This window comes from Crocuta crocuta, unplaced genomic scaffold, assembly GCF_008692635.1.
Source record: "Crocuta crocuta isolate KB4526 unplaced genomic scaffold, BGI_CrCroc_1.0 scaffold785, whole genome shotgun sequence".
Taxonomy (NCBI): Eukaryota; Metazoa; Chordata; class Mammalia; order Carnivora; family Hyaenidae; genus Crocuta; species Crocuta crocuta.
The window spans coordinates 71887-76334 of NW_027528825.1; the positions used below are offsets into that span (position 1 = coordinate 71887).

General features: G+C 39.1%; 1 pseudogene; it reads left to right on the forward strand.

The window, feature by feature from the left end:
* LOC144224882 (small ribosomal subunit protein eS8-like) overlaps positions 1 to 1126 on the forward strand; it is a 26401-nt pseudogene extending 25275 nt beyond the window's left edge.
* The last annotated feature ends 3322 nt before the right edge of the window (positions 1127 to 4448 follow it).

The following is a 4448-nucleotide window of genomic DNA, read 5'->3' on the forward strand; positions in this document are numbered from 1 at the left end:
CCTTTGTTCTCAGTTCTCTTATATAATGCCAGTTCCTAACTACCACCCACAGCATAACTGCCAGATTTAGGTATAATTGATTTAAAACAGTTTGGAAAAGTACTGTTAAATAAAAATAAATACAATGTGAGTTACACATGTAATTTTAAATTTTCTAGTAGCTACATTTTTAAAAAGACAAAGGAATCGGTGAAATTAATTCTAATAATATTTTAGATAACCCAATATATCCAAAATATTATAAATCCAACATATAATCAACAATAAAAATTATTAATAACATATTTTATATTACTTTTTCATATTAAGTCTTCAAAACCTAGTATGTACTTCACATTTACAGCACATCTCAATTTGGACTACCACACTTCAAGTACTCAAGAGCTATATAAAGCTAGTTACTACCTAGCATATGGGACACTGCAGGTTTAGATCCACACAATATAAAACTATCATACAAACTATAAATGGAATTGAGGCAAGATGGTGGAGAAGTAGGGAGCTCCACGCATTTCATTTGCACCCATCTCTCAAACAGAGAAGGCCTGAAGTCATAGGACACTGAGCCACAGGAGTTTGGGAAGAGAAAGAGACAGAGTACACTGGGAAGGAAACCTCATAAGTGTGTGAGTGCGAACTGGGGAAGATAAAAGCGGGCCAGGACCGGAGACACAGAGGGAGCCCTGCTCGCAGGCAGCCACGGAGAGTCAAGGGGAAAAGAAAGAGAAGCTGAAACTGCTCATAGAACTGTCCCTGGGGAAGAGAAAAACCTTGGCTTGAAAAGAGTGTTTTTAGTTCTAGCTGGGGTGCTGACTTTGAACTAGGTGCTCCCAGCCCCAGAGGGCGCCAGGAAAAACTGCTCTACAGAGCTCCCAGCACCATCCCCAGTGGTGCTAATGCTGCAGGCCTGAGGCTGCGTTCCCCTGGGGTGGACCCCCAGCAGCGTGGTGGTGGTGGATCACAGGTTGTGCCACAGCTTGACCCGGGTGGATCAGAGGCTGCGCAACTCTCCCTCAACCCTCAACCCCCGCAGCAGGGAAGCAGCGACCTGCGGGATTCTGTTTTGGGTAATATCAATAAAACCCGCAGACTCAGATCTGGAAACGAGGTGGGGCATGGGGCATAGAACACAGCCCACTTTGGCTACACCCACAGCACAGGGAGATCGGACCCAAAGGAGTGATTTCCACCACTTAGTTTGAGAAGGGACTGGGGCGACGCCATTTTTCTCCCCAAACCACCAAGGCGGGGCTTCAGGGAGGGCCAGCAGACCACAGTGGAGGCTAAGACCTGCCTACACCAAACCATGATCATCCCTGCTAGAGAGTTGCTTTTCTTTTTTTACCTGAACCCGGGGCAAGACCAACATGGATGCACTACCATGATTAATCCTAGATAATTCTTTCTACTTAGATATATTCTCCCTTTTCTCATTTGTAACCCTTCACTCTGGTGGTCAGGGCACCCTGGTCACTGGTTTGCTTAAACAGTCACATTTAATCTATTCTCTAGATGTACATTCTACACCTCAACCGCTACCTTTTTACTTTTGTCTCTCTAGAATAGACAGACTATACAGCTTCTCTGAGTAACATCTTCCTTTCTTTCTCCTTGCCTCTAAACATATTCTACGATTTCTCCCTCTGAATCGAGCCTCGTACTCTCTCTGTCTGGTCATTTCATTTCCAGTTTCACACCTCCCTGCCCTGTCATTTCTCTCTTTGTATATGCTCTTCTATCAGCACTGTATACACCTGGCTTTTTATTTGTAGCTGGGAATTCTGGTTTTATGCCTTTAGACTGTCTTTTGTCCTTTGTTTTTTTTTCTACTTTCTTTTCTTTCTTCTTTTTTATTTTTAATAAAATTTTATTTTTATTATTTGTTTTCCCTCCATCCTTTTTTTCAATCTATTTTGTTTTGTTTTGTTTTTTATCCCTTCCTTTTATTCTTTTTCTTTTTCTATTTCAGTTTGCATTTTTGTTGGATTTGTCTGTGTGTTTGTGTACCTTTGTTCCCTGTGTCTGTCTGTTTTCTTTTCCAAGGCTACCTCAAGAAACAAGCCAAAGTACAGATGGTGGAGAGTCCCAAATTCCACTATGAGTAGGGAAATAAAATAACCAAAGTATAAACCAAAGAAACCAAGAGACACCATTCAAAGAACACTTCCTGAATGGACAGGCCCTGGACAGTCAAAGAGCCCTCTTTAATACAGCAGGACCTGCAAGGGCAGAGTGCATAACAAGCTTTTAAAACTAACAAGACATAGAAAGCTAACCAAAATGACGAAACATAAGAACTCTCCTCCAAAGAAATTCCAGGAAGAAATGACAGCTAAAGAACTGCTCAAAACAGATATAAGCAACAGAACTGAACAAGAATTTAGAACGATAGTCATAAAATTAATCGCTGGGCTTGAAAAAAGCATGGAAGACATCAGAGAAAGTATTGCTACAAGACTATGGAGCTTAAAAATAGTTGTGAAGAATTTAAAAATGCTAAAAATGAGATACAAAATAAAATGGAGGTGTCCAATATACGGATTGAAGGGGCAGAAAGGAGAATAAGTGATTGAGAAGACACAATTATAGAAAAAGAGGAAGCAGAGAAAACGAGAGATAAACTTTTTTTTTCCCCTGATACAGAAATACGAAAGGAGAGTTCAAGAGATGCCCGATACAATCAAACGGGAAAATATCCGTATCATAGGAAATCCAGAGGAGGAAGTGAGGGAAAGGTGCTGAAGCAGTATTTGAACAATTATATCATAGAATTTCCCAATCTGGGGAAGAAAATAGATATTGAAATCCAAAGGTACAGAGAACTCCCCTCAGACATAACTTGAATCGATCTTCTGCACAATATATCATAGTGAAACTGGCAAAATATAAGGACAAAGAGACAATTCTGAAAGCAGCTAGGGAGAAAAGGGCCCTAACATACAAAGGGAAACCTATCAGAGTGGTGACAAACCTACCTACTGAAACTTGGTAGGCCAGAAAGGAATGGCAGGAAATATTCCATGTGATGAACAGAAAAAAATAGGCAGCCAAGAATCCTCTATCCAACAAGCCTGTCATTCAGAATAGAAGGAGAGATAAAATTATTTCCAAATAAACAAAAATGGGAAGAATTTGTCACCACTAAACCAGACCTACAAGAAATCCTGAGAGGAACTCTCTGAGGAAAATGTTCCAAGGAAAGCAAGATATCAGAGACACCACCACAGCCATGAATCCCACAATGGACACAATGACTCTAAATCTATATTTTTAAAATAATAACACTGAATGTAAATGAGCTGAATGCTACAATCAAAAGACATAGGGTAGCAGAATGGATAAAAAACAAAATCCATCTATTTTCTTTCTACAAGAAACTCATTTTAGACTGGAGGACACCTTCAGATTGAAAGTAAGAGAAATGTATATTATGATACTGGAAGTCAAAAGAAAGCTGGAGTGGCTATACTTATATCAGACAAACTGGACTTTAAAGTAAAGGCAGTAACAAGGGATGAAGAAGGGTATTATATAATAATTACAGGGTCTATCACTCAGGAAGAGCTAACAATCATAAATGTCTACTCACTGAACAAGAAAACACCTGAATACATAAAACAATTAATCACAAACAGAAACAATCTTATGGATAAGCACGTGCCAATAGCAGGGGACTTTAATACTCCACTTACAGCAATGGATAGATCAACTAGACAGAAAATCATAAAGAAGCAATGCACTTGAATGACACATTGGACCAGATGTATCTGACAGAAATATTTAGAATTCTACATCCTGAGGCCATGGAATTCACTTTCTTCTCAAGTGCACAAGTCACATTCTCCAAGCTAAATCACATACTGGGACATAAAGCAGCCCTCAAAAACTATGAAAGAATTGAAATTATAACATGAATGCTTTCAGATCACAATGTTATGAAACTTGAAGTCAATCAGAGGAAGAAGTCTGGAAAACCTCCAAAAATAAGGAGGTTACAGAACACCGTACCAAAGAATGAATGGGCCAATCAGGCAATTAGAGAAGAAATTTAAAAATATACGGAAACAAATGAAAATGAAAATACAATCATCCAAACTCTATGGAATGCAACAAAGGCAGTCATAAGAGGAAGGCACATTGCACTCCAGGCCTATTTCAAGAAATTAGAAAAAGCACAAATACAAAATCTAACAGTGCACAGAAAGGAAATAGATGGAGAGAAACAGCAGCACCCCAAACCCAGTAGAAGAGAAATAATAGAAATCAAGGCAGAAATAAACAATATAGAAACCAAAAAAACAACCAACCAACCAACCAACAGTTGAACACGTCAATGAAACCAAGAGTTGGTTTTTTGAAAAAAATAATCAAAATTGACAAACCTCTAGCCAGGCTTCTCAAAAAAAAAAAAAAAAAAAAAAAAAAAAAGGAGAGGGGGGGGAGGGAGA